General features: G+C 34.0%; 1 pseudogene; it reads left to right on the top strand.

The window, feature by feature from the left end:
* The first annotated feature begins 12,052 nt into the window (after window positions 1-12,052).
* Window positions 12,053-12,152, top strand: LOC122098190 (annotated as a pseudogene).
* Window positions 12,153-12,664: the final 512 nt, after the last annotated feature.

Below are 12,664 nucleotides of genomic sequence, written 5' to 3'. Positions count from 1 at the left end.
TGGTTTACCAAATTCTTCTTTGCGGTTTGTAGCCCATTAATATATAGTTGTTTGATGTTGAAGAGAGGTATCTGTTGAACTAGATTGTATCTGCAGACTATTGACAGGGAAAATACAGACTTTGGTTGATGCTTGCATTAAGTCAGTGTTCTAGAACAAAACTGGTGTTATTTTCATCCCAAATGGGCAGAGTAAGCCAGAAAAACACTAGAAAAATGGCAAGTCTGGGTATCTCAACTCCTACTCATGATAATCAGGGGACAGAACAGATAATGAGTAATCCAGAGGAGAGTTCCCAAATAACTCTACAAACACAGCTGGCAAACATGATAAATTAAAAGACTAAAAAAATACAAAGGACTCTGTATGAGCATGATAGGGAGAGAGACGAGCAAACAAAAGGTCAATGGAGGCAAACAAAAGGTCAATGTAGGAAAAGATTGAAAACCATCAAAGCACTCTGTATGAGCATGATAGGGAGAGAGAGGAGTCAATCCAAAGGTTTATACAGGAATACCATGAGCGTGAGGAAGCCAGTCAAAAACTGATAGAGGATTTGCGTGCATAGCTTGAGAATACTCAAAGAGAAAGGCAGGAATGGCGTGAACAGGCTGAGAACACTCAAAGAAAACTACAGGAATGGCATGAACATGAGGAAGCTAAGCAAAGAGTAATACAGGAATTGAGAGAGCAGGATGAGAACACACAAAGATTACAAAAGGCATGCATGGAATCCATGCCTGAGGGAAGTCAGGGAGACCACAAAGGGAATGCTGAATGAAATCCAACAAAAGGAATGGGAGTCCAAGGAAACCATAACCAATCAACTAAGTGATTTGAGAATAAACATTGAACACCAAGTTAAGGAAGTAAAGAAGTTCATACAAAATCTAAAACAAAGCTTCAGCAAAGAATTTGAAGCCGTCAAAGCTGACCAATTAGAGGGAAAAGAAATAAAAACAAAGTAGAAAGACTTGACAGCAGGTTAGAACATGCAGAAGATCTAAACTCGGAGATTGAAGACAGCCTAGTTATTTTAGAGAAAGAACATACAACCATCCAAGACAAGTCCAAGAAATATGATAGATCTATCCAAAACTTGGAAGACACCATCAAAAGTCCTAATCTAAGGATTTTAGGTTCTGGAGTACCTAGGTAGAGAAGTTAATGGTCTAGGAAATTTGTTTCACAGGAGCCTAGCAGATAACTTCCCAAACATGCAAAAAGATAGGCCTATAAGAAGCTTTTAGAACTCCAAATAGACCAGATCAGAATAGGACATCCCACCGCCACATTATAATCCACACAGGATCAATTCAGACCAAGAAAAAGATCCTTAAATCTGTCAAGGAAAATGATTAATCGCCTATAAAGGGAAACCAATTAGAATCACCTCAGATTCTCAGCAGAAACAATCAAAGCAAGAAGAGCCTGAAATGATGTATGCCAACCCCTATAAACAAACAACTATCAATCAAGAATAATGTACCCAGCTAAACTCTCCTTCATAACTGAAGGCCAAATAAAAAACTTCCATAGCAAAGAAAAATTGAAACAATACATCTCCACAAAACTAGCCCTACAAAAGATTCTTAAAGATGTCCTACAGACAGAAAACCAACAAGACCACAATAAAGGCCAAGAAACTGCACCCAAACTGAGAATCCAAGAACCATAGAAAAATCCAGTTTTTGTAACCCCAAGAAGGTGGATAACATGGCAGGAACTCCCTAATACCTCTCAGTCCTATCTATCAACATTACCGGACTTAATTCTCCAATTAAGCTTCATAGACTGTCTAGTTAGATTAAAAAGCAAGATCTTTCTATCTGCTGCCTTCAGGAGTCACATCTTACCTATAAAAACAAACACATTTTGAAAGTGAAATTCTGGAACAAAATCTACCAAGCAAACGATCCCTATAAATGGAGGGAGTTGCTATCCTAATATCAGATAAAATAGACTTCAAATTAAAATTTGTGAGAACAGATAAAGAATGTTGCTACATACTAATTAAGGGATCTCTCCTTCAGGAGGATATTACAATTCTAAATATCTATTTGCTAAACAACGGAGCACCCAAATTTATCCAAGAAACACTACTTTTCCTCAAATCCCCAAAAGATCCAAAGACATTAATTGTTGGGGATTTTAACACAACACTCTCTCCACTAGATAGATCAACTCGGCAAAAACTCAACACAGAAAAAGCTGATCTAATCAATTGCATAGATCATCTATATTTAAGAGACATCTACCAAATATTTCACCTAGCAACATCAGAATACACGTTTTTCTCAACAGCACATGGAATATTTTCTAAAATAGATCACATTTTAGACCACAAAGCAAACTTGTCCAAATTCAGAAACATTGAAGTTATACCTCGGGTTCTCTCTGACCACAAGGGAATAAAATTAGAACTCAACACCAAAAGACACCAAAGAACGTCCGGTAACACATGGAGGCTGAACAACAAACTACTGAATCATGAGTGGGTCATGGAAGAGATTAGAAAGGAAATTCAAATGTTCATGCTATTCAACGAAAATGAACACACAAATTACCAGCTCCTCTGGGACAAAGCAAAGGCAGTACTCAGAGGTAAGTTTATAGCTCTGAGTTCCAACATCAACAAATTTGAGAGTTCTGAAACCAACAATTTAATGAGACATCAGAACCTCCTTTAAAAATAACAGCAAGATAAACTCCAATCCAGTAGATGGAAAGAAATAATTAAAATTAAATCAGAATTAAATGAATTAGAATTAAAAAAAAAAACTATATAAAGAATCAAGAAAACGAAGAGGTGGTTCTTCAAAAAAGTTAACAAAATTGACAGACCCTTAGCAAATCTTATCAGAAAAAGAAGAGAACACACCCAAATAAATAAACTCAGAGATAAGAATGGAAACATCACCACAGAAACAACCAAGATTCAGATCATTATAAGGCAAAACTTCTGAAAACTTTATGCTAATAAGTTTGAGAACTTGGCAGAAATGGACCTTTTCCTAACAAATATTGACTTGCCAAAACTAAACCAAGATGAATTAAACCAGCTTAACAGGCCCATATCAAGCATTGAAATAGAAACAGCAATAAGAGACCTCCTAGCTAAGAAAAGTCCAGGACCAGATGGTTTTACAGCGGAATTCTACAAGGCCTTCAAAGCAGAGCTCACACCAATACTTCTCCAACTCTTCAATGCAATTGAAAGAGAAAGTTCACTACCGAACACGTTCTATGAAGCCATCATAACCGTCATTCCAAAACCTGTCAGGGACTCATCAAAGAAAGAGAACTATACACCCATTCCTTTGATGAACATTGATGTAAAACTTCTCAACAAACTTTTGGCCAATCGACTTCAACAATTCATCCAAAAAATTATACACCACGATGAAACAGGATTCATTTCAGGAAGGTAATCCTGGGTCAATATTCGCAAATCAATTAATACTAATCATCACATCAACAGGAACAAGGATAAGAAACACATGATTGTCTCAATAGATGCAGAAAAATCATTTCACAAGATCCAACACCCCTTTATGATGAAGGTTTTGGAAAAATTAAGAATCCATGGAACATTCCTCAATACACTAAAGGCTGTAAATGACAAACCTAAAGCCAGCATTATACTTAATGGTAAAAAACTAAAGCCATTTCCTCTTAACTCAAGAACAAGACAAGGATGTCCACTCTCTCCACTTCTCTTCAATCTAGTATTAGAATGCCTAGCTACAGCAATAAGACCAGACGCAAACATAAAGGGGATCCCAATAGGGAAAGAAGAAATAAAACTCTCCCTCTTTGCAGACGACATGATCTTGTATTTAAAGAATCCCATAGACTCCACTCCCAAATTACTGAAGCTGATTCAAAACTTTGGTAAAGTAGCAGGATAAAAAATTAACCCCCAAAATCAAAGGCTTTTCAGTATGCCAACAATGAGAAAAGTGTGGCTAAAATTAGGGAAGCAACTCCATTTGTAATAGCCTCATAAATAATAAAATACCTAGGAATTAACTTAACTAAAGAAGTGAAGGACCTCTATGATGAAAACTTTAAAAACTTGAAAAAGGAAATCAAAACAGAATTTAGAAAATGGCAAAAACTGCCATGCTCCTGGACTGGAAATATTGACATTGTGAAAATGGCAATAGTTCCCAAGGCTATGTACAAATTCAATGCGATATCTATCAAAATTCCAACCTTATTCTTCAAGGAAATAGAAGAGGCACTCCAAAAATTCATTTTGAACAATAAAAGACCCTGAATAGCAAAAATGCTCCTCAACGGAAAGAACACTGCTGAAAAATATCAATACCAAATGTCAAAATCTACTATAAAGCCATAGTAATCAAAATAGCTTGGTACTGGCACAAGAACACACCTCAGGACCAATGGGATAGAATTGAAAACCCAGAAATGAACCTACAGACCTATAGCCATCTAATCTTCGATAAGGGAGCTAAAAAAATAGAATTGAAGAAAGACAGCCTCTTCAGTAAATGGTGCTGGCAAAATTGGTTAACTACTTGTAGAAAACTAAAGCTAGATCCTTATATATCACCCTGCACCAGAATCAACTACAAATTGATCACAGACCTCGGAGTCAAGCAGACACTTTGAAAAGATTACAGGATGGAATAGGAGAAACGCTACTTCTCCTTGGCACCGGCCGAAATTTTCTTAATAGAGACCCGGAAACACAACAAATCAAAGAAATGTTGGACAAATGGGATTGCATGAAATTGCAGAGCTTCTGCATGGCAAAGGACATAGCTAGCAAGATCAATAGAAAGCCCAAGATTTGGGAGAAGATCTTCACTACAATGACAATGGACAATGGCCTAATACAATGGACAAAGGTCTCATATCTAAAATATACTTGGAACTCAAAAAGTTAAATCCCCCAGCAACAAATCCTCAAAGAAACAACTGCCCAATAAATAAGTGGGCTAAAGTCTTAAAGAGAAACTTCTCTGAAGAAGAACGAAGGATGGCCAATAGACACATGAAGAAATGCTCAACCTCCTTAGCCATAAAAGAAATGCAAATCAAAACAGCATTGAAATACCACCTCATCCCAGTTAGATGGCAAAAATCAAGAACTATAATAACAACAGCTGCTGGAGGGGATGTGTACAGAATGGAACCTTACTTCATTGTTGGTGGGGGTGTAAACTTGTTCAACCACTTTGGAAAGTAGTATGGAGTTTCCTCAAAAGACTCCACATAGAGCTCCCCTATGACCCAGCAATCCCACTTTTGTGCATTTACCCAAATGTTTACAAACAAGACCACACTAAAGCTACGAGCACAACTATGTTTATTGCAGCATTTTTTTACTATAGCTAAGGTATGGAAGCTACCCAGATGCCCCTCAATAGATGAATGAATCGAGAAAATGTGGTATATATACACAATGGAATTCTATGCCTCCATCAGAAAGAATGACATTGCCCCATTTGTTAGGAAATGGAAAGATTTGGAAAAAATTATATTAAGTGAAGTAAGCCAGGCCCAAAGAAACATAGGTCCCATGGTTTCCCTTATTTGCAATATCTAGTATATGTGTGAGTCAAGAAGAAAAAGTAAGATAAGGTGATGTTAGGAAAATTAACCCTAAGATATGTATTTAAATGTTTTTTTTTCCTTTCATGCCTTTGTTTCTAACGCATTTGTAAGATTATTTCTTTGTTGCATTTTATGCCCCTCCCCCACAGTATAACCCATGCTTTCACTGTATTTGATGTCGGTATAATTTGTGGAGGGGAAGGGGAAAAACAAGTCATTTAAATAAGGATACAAATGGACCCATTGCAACAATGAGAAGTAAAAGTTGTCATGTCTAAAATGAACTTTACAACTTTGGTGGGGGTGAGGATTGCATGGGGGAGCAGTGGGGGCTGGGAAGGGAGGGGAGGGGGAAACAAAGGAGGAGGCTACAATGCTTGGTAAGAAATGTACTCGTTATCTTGCCCATATAATTGTAAGCCCTCCGTACAGTATGTTCACAATAAAAAAATAAATAAATTTTAAAAAAACAATTGCTTACTCTTGAGGAATTAATTATTACAGATACTTCATAGTTTTATCCTCTACCTGAATGTGGCTATTTTTGTGTTGACTTCTCAATTTGTAACACCCCATTGGAAACGGCATCTATTGCAGAATTTCATAATATGCAAAAATGTACTGTTTTGAATCTCTCAGATATGGAATGTTGAGAATGAAAAAAATTAGTAGTTATTAGTCATAGTAATTTTGATGAACACATATATTCTGTCCGCTTAACAACTTATTTAATTTTGAAAGTTATGGGTTTCCATAGCATTAAACTGTTTTCTGTTTTATAATGAGAAAGTACTAAATTTATTCTTTTTTGAAAAACTTGGCAATATATTATGAATATATTGTCTAGTTGGATAAAATTCATGTTGATGACCCTCTGATAAAGAAGAGGTAATTAATTCACATTAGATGTCAAATAGTATTGATTTTTAAAATGTTACTACATAAAGAATAATATTTACTGTGCCAATACAGTGAAATTACATTTTATACAGCTTATTTTTTCAATTTTATTATCAAATTGATGTACAGTGAGGTTACAGTAATTATAAGGTAGTGAATATAAAACATTTCAAACTTGATACCCCTCCCTCATTTTTCTCACAGTTTTCCTCCACCCCTTCACCCCTCACAAGTTGTAATGTACATTTCCAACATATTGCCTTGTGAGTGTTGCTACTGCATTGGTTTTCTCTTTGTCCTTTGTCTCACCATTTTGCTTTTCCTCTTCCATTCCTATTTAAGGTAAATGTATTCACAATACAAAATCAAATACAGCAGGAATGAACCATAGGGGAAAAACCCAAAGAAAAAAAAATCACATAGTTCATCAAAAACAACAACCACAAATAAAAAATCTGGTTCTATATCTTGGAATTAATTTTGCTTAGCATCAGCTTTTATGGTTATATATAGGCAATACAAAGCCACTGGAAAATAATAGCTGCATGGACACTATATCATGAAAACAGCATGTTAACTTTTTGATGGTAAAGGTGGAATTAGGATTGGTCAATTCGCGTTTCTGATAAAGGAATTTCAAGAATTTTAAAGTTTTGACAGGTAAATTTGAATTATTAAAAATTTTAACAACTTAGCCTATTAATAAAAGTTAAAATTGCCTGGGAGAATAGGCTTTCATGCAAAGAAATCCACGGAGACTTAGTAGAGAGGGAGCAATGTGGGTGAAGTTGGCTCTTTTTCCCACTAGACAAACAAACCTCAGAAATCTTGCTGTAAATCCTGTAGGTTCCTTTGGCATTATTCTTACCTAGGAAATATATTCTCACTGTGTAAAACAAGGTTGTATTGGAATTTAAATTCAAAGTTCTTAAAAAATAAGACATCAAAATTTGTGAATTGACCTTTAATTACCAAACAGTAATTCTCTGAAAAAGGTAATTTGGGTCAAAATATTTAGGGAGAAAGTGCCCTCCAAAATGAAAGAAGGTGTTGGGTTTACAAATTTCTGTTTGTAACACTTTCCACAATGTCTTTGCATGTGAAGCAGTGAAACACAGAAAAAAATCTGATTGGATACTTCAAACTAATGAATTCACATTTCTAAGTGACTCACAAATAATAATATCCTTATTAACATGAGATAGTGAAGACTTCTCTTATTACATAAGCTAAAATGTTTTGGGTTCAGAAAAGAATTGAGCAAATGGAAAAGGTAAGAAAACATTGTTCTTAGAAGCCCTAGCTAAGTGTATTGGCTTCAGCAGTGAAGGGAGGCCAAAATTTTATATAAATTGTGTTAATATTTTTACTACGTAAAGTGATTTTACAGAACCTATTTGGCTCACTAAAACACAGAACAGATTGAATGAAGACATGAAAATAAATTCCACATCCAAATGAGGCAACTTAAAGAGTTTTAAAAGAGATATCACGAAGATGTAGCAGTGGTGGAACCCGTATAGTCCTTCAGCTTCACTAGACTTGAAGCCAAGATGCTGTGATTAATTGGAAATCAGGCAAGAGCTAAGAGGAGGACATAGAAGCAGGATATAGAAGCATTGTCTTTTTGTAACAGACACTGTCTTCTTAGGTATAGGTGATTTAACTCTCCTCTCCTCCATACAACTTGGTGAACAAATGCAAGACCAAGAGAAAAATGATCTATTGAAATTATTTTTCATAGAATAACTTAATTGTTCCTGATATGGTATCTAAGGAGAGTCTTAAGAGAAAATAAAAGTGCAGTATTTTTCAGTTTCTCTAACCATTTTCTTAGCAAAATATATCTTTGAGGTTAGAATTGATTGAAACAAAAGTGATGGAGTCCTTATTTTTGTGGGCACTTTAGACACAAGAAGACTTAATGTAAAAGAAAAAAACAAAAAATACAGCCAAATATTTGTGATCACAGCTTCTTGGACTGTTTTCTGGAGACAAAGTTTTACATTAGATTTCTTCTCATTAACATAGATGTTGTTTCATGGCAACCAAATGCAAGAGGCAAGTTTAATAGACTCGCTTGGACAATTAAACAGCGTGAAAGATGAAAATGGCAAATAATATTTAATGAATTACTTTGACCAATTACTTTGCCAGAAGAAAGAAGGAAAAATATAATTCAAAATCAATTAACTTAAAAGTATAAAGAACAAGTAGTGAAGAGAGATTAGAGAAAACATAAAGTATTATTTTCTCTCCAGTGGAGTAATGGGTTCTTGATCTTGTTTCTTGCGTTCTATCTTCTCAAGGTATCAAGTGTGTCTCACGACTGGATTATCCAGTTCAGACAGAAAACTCGTTGAAGCAAGATACTAATTGCAGCAGATGTAGGTGATTTATATAAAATTTTAGACATTCTATTTAAACCTGTTCAAAATTCTCCCCTATCCCAAACTTCCCTCTTTGAACAGATTTCTTGGTTTTCCCAAGACTACCTTTCATTAACTGCTTAAAATTTTGAGAGGTCATATTCATACTCTCTAGAGATTGCTGGTTGGTTGTTATTTTTGTGTGTTTTTGTTTTTTGTTGTGTTTTTGAACTGAATTTCGTAAGGTTATGCAAGTGTGTTACAATGAAATATATCCATCTAATTGTCCAATGCTCTTGGATCAATATCACTCTTTCCATCATTCTCAACCAACCTTTTCTCCAAGATTTTTTTTCAGATTTACCACTTCCTTTATCATATGTGTACATTGTGTATTCTAGCTGTACTTGCCCTTGTTCATTTTTCATTCATTCTATGTCTTTACTATAATTGCGTTCTGGTTTCAACTTCCTGATAGTCATCCTGTTAAACTCTCTATTAATACTTTGAAAGGTTTAGATACATTTGATGGAGTTTCCATCCTGTATATGCTTGAACTGATGTCAGCTTATATTTCCATAATTCACTCATCTGCAGTAACAATTTGCAAGACTGGAGACATGAAGCACCTAAACATGATTTTATTCTCATCCATTTGGAAGATTAACCTTTAGTAAAAAAGAAAGTTAAAAAATGGCACAGAATGTATTCTAACTACCCATTTTTATAAATGGCTTTGCAAAAAGGTGTGATTGTTTTATTTTACATGGGATAATATTTTCTACTACCTATAAGTTATGGAAAAAGAAGATAACTAAAATTTATTCCTGTAGAGGAATATGATAGAAATAGAAGACAGATTTTATGTTTGTCACATCTCTCATGAGTACCCATATTCAAAACTTAAAGTCATATTTTTTACTATGTTAGACAGATAGAAAAAACATAATATTACATATAATAAGACAACTATTTGTGACATTTTAAAATGTACTTTATTAAATGATGACATTTACTTTATTAGCTAACGTTTTAGTTTGAAATTTGGGAGGCTGATCTACTTAACACATTTCTGGACGGCCCCTACTGAAAAACAGAAATTGTGGGTGGTACTATTTCTACACTTTAATGAATGGTTGAACGTGTTTGTTATTAGTGCTGGGTAAATAATTCAACTCCATTGTAACTTGTTCTCTACCCTTGAAAAACTTGTAATGTCACTAAGTATCATCTACTTGTCTATTGTTATTTTGGCGAACGTCATTTTAAAAATTTAATTTGAAAAGGAATAACTTTCACGAGATTAAATGTAGATTATCATTGGTTTGAGAGTGACATTTTTATACCACAGAACCATGTTGTACTGAAGTCCCAGTGTTTTGAAGCACTAAGGATCTTCTCAATGTTTTTCTGAATTATATTTGAACTCTAAGTAAAGTTTTCTGGGCCTTGGTAGACCAATTATGGATCTATCCTTCCAGGAACTATTTTTTGGCCCACTTATGCTGGACTAAAATCTTTCATTAATCATAGGGGAGGGGTATTAAAAATAATCTTATGACACTTTGTGAACTTGTTCACTCATATGGTCTGGTCATATGTAAGTTGAATGTTTGAATTATAGTACTTACTCTCAAATTTTGTGATCTCATCTTTCAAGTTGCATTGCATTTCTCAATTGCTTACTGCTAATTCCTGCATCTCAAGAATTGGGGTCCTGAAATATAGGAAATGAGAAATTGAGATGGATCTTCAATTACTTTGTGCTGGCATGTTGCATGGACCTTGGTGAGAAGCCTTGACTTTGTCATCTGATGATGCAGGTAACTGGGATCTGGGATCCTAGGACAGAATAGCATTTTTTAGACATCTTATCAGCAAAATTTGGGCATAATCAGTAGGAATGGTTCAGAAATATGTAGAATAACAGTTTGGAACCAGCGAGTTAAAATAATAAACAGAGAATCAAGGTAAACTCCCTTATAGATTAGAGGAAAACAACATTGTTTTTTTACCATGTGAATTCAGAAGACCAAGAACATTTAGAATGTATCACAACTTTATACCAAAGACATTGCGTTGATTCTTTATCTAATATACATTTTAAACCTAAGTATTTATATTCCAATTCTATTTATTGGAATAAACATATATCAATTTATTTGTGAAATTATCAACTAATTCTAGTACGTTTCACTGTGTGAAATATAAAATCAGTACATATAAATATAAAATATATAACTATATATAATATAAGAAAAAGACATATATTTTACATTGTTCTGTTGTGGTTACTGTATCAAAGGCAACTCTTTTTTATAGTATTATTCCATTATCTCTACCTCAGTGTTTGATAGAGTTGGACCTTAAGCCTGACCATTTGTATATTTACAGCCTGGAGGCAAGAGAAATCACTGTGATTAAAACATTACTAATTTAAGGGCTAATAATGAGGAGAAAAATATGGACTTCTCTTGCAAATATGAATATATTTGGTGATAGAAAGGCAGTAGTGTAAGTTCCTGTCTGGTTGGATGGTAGACAGGCCAGGACATTAAATAATCATACATATGAACAATTTTTTCACCTTCTTGGTTTTAGCTACTTTTGAAATGTTATATATATATATATAACGGACAATTATATTTTGATAAAACACCTTCTAGTCTGAACAGTTCTGTCTGAACTGTTCATCTCTCTATAATCTCTTGTTACTAAGATTAGTTTTGTTCAAGTAAGACAATCTATGCTCTCAGTGTAAGATATTCTGATTGGTCTGTTCCTACATGGAAGAAGAGTAAAGGGTCAGGTAGACATTTGTGCCAGTAAGACCTCATTTGGGAAAATGTCAGCTGCAGAAGGTGAGAAGTAGCTCTTAAGCAAGGCTTACTTTGAATCCATTAGCTCCACAAAGCTAATTCAGTTGGATAAATAATACTTGAAAAAGCCAACACCTTTGTACTTCACTATAAATTATTGAAAATATGATCAAATTCCAAATGAAAAAGACTTAAAATAGTCATTGATAAAAAAATGCAAATGTGAGCAATCTGCTGAACTATATAAATTTTTTCACTATTCACAGAATTTTAGGGAAATAAGATCAATAGCATTGTTAGGAACAATAAGGTTTCCTTCTTACAAGTAGGCACCCATGGATATACGCCTGTATAAAGATTTCATCATTAGGATACTACATGCTTCCGCAGCAGGTCTACCTAAATTACAACAATACAGAGATTAACATGGCACTTGCACAAGGATGATATGAAAATTTGTGAAGTATTCCGTAGTTTTCATTCTTCAGATGCAAGAAATGAAAAACAGTTATTAAAAAGTTGATTACAAAATAACCAGTGTAACAACACACGTAATTCATATTATTAAATTTAGTTTGACATCAGTGTATTAAATCTTCACCTCAGAAAGACGTTTACATAGCATAACCTTTACAAAACTTTTGAAATTAGACAACATTGTCATTTTATCCCAAAGAAAAATAATATTAGGACCTAGGAAAAAAAAGGAATCTTAAAATGTTTCTATATGGAATACAATCTGAAAGGACACATTAATGAACCTATATATTATAAAATAATATAGAATTCAAAGTATATCTAGGAGAGAATAAAATAAATTATGAACATTATACAAACATAGAATATAGAGTAGTTTAAAATATTCTTTTTCAGACAAGCACCAGAAATACTTTAGTTTCTGTACTACTCATTTCAACAGATAAGTTAAAATTATTTCTGATTTAAAAATCACAAACTCTGCAGAAATCATTATACATGTACACAAAAACT

Source organism: Dipodomys spectabilis, unplaced genomic scaffold (genome assembly GCF_019054845.1).
Source record: "Dipodomys spectabilis isolate Male_0828 unplaced genomic scaffold, ASM1905484v1 ptg000463l, whole genome shotgun sequence".
In the NCBI taxonomy this organism is placed as follows: Eukaryota; Metazoa; Chordata; class Mammalia; order Rodentia; family Heteromyidae; genus Dipodomys; species Dipodomys spectabilis.
Note: the sequence above shows the minus strand (reverse complement) of the source record. Positions and strands in the feature narration are given on the sequence as shown.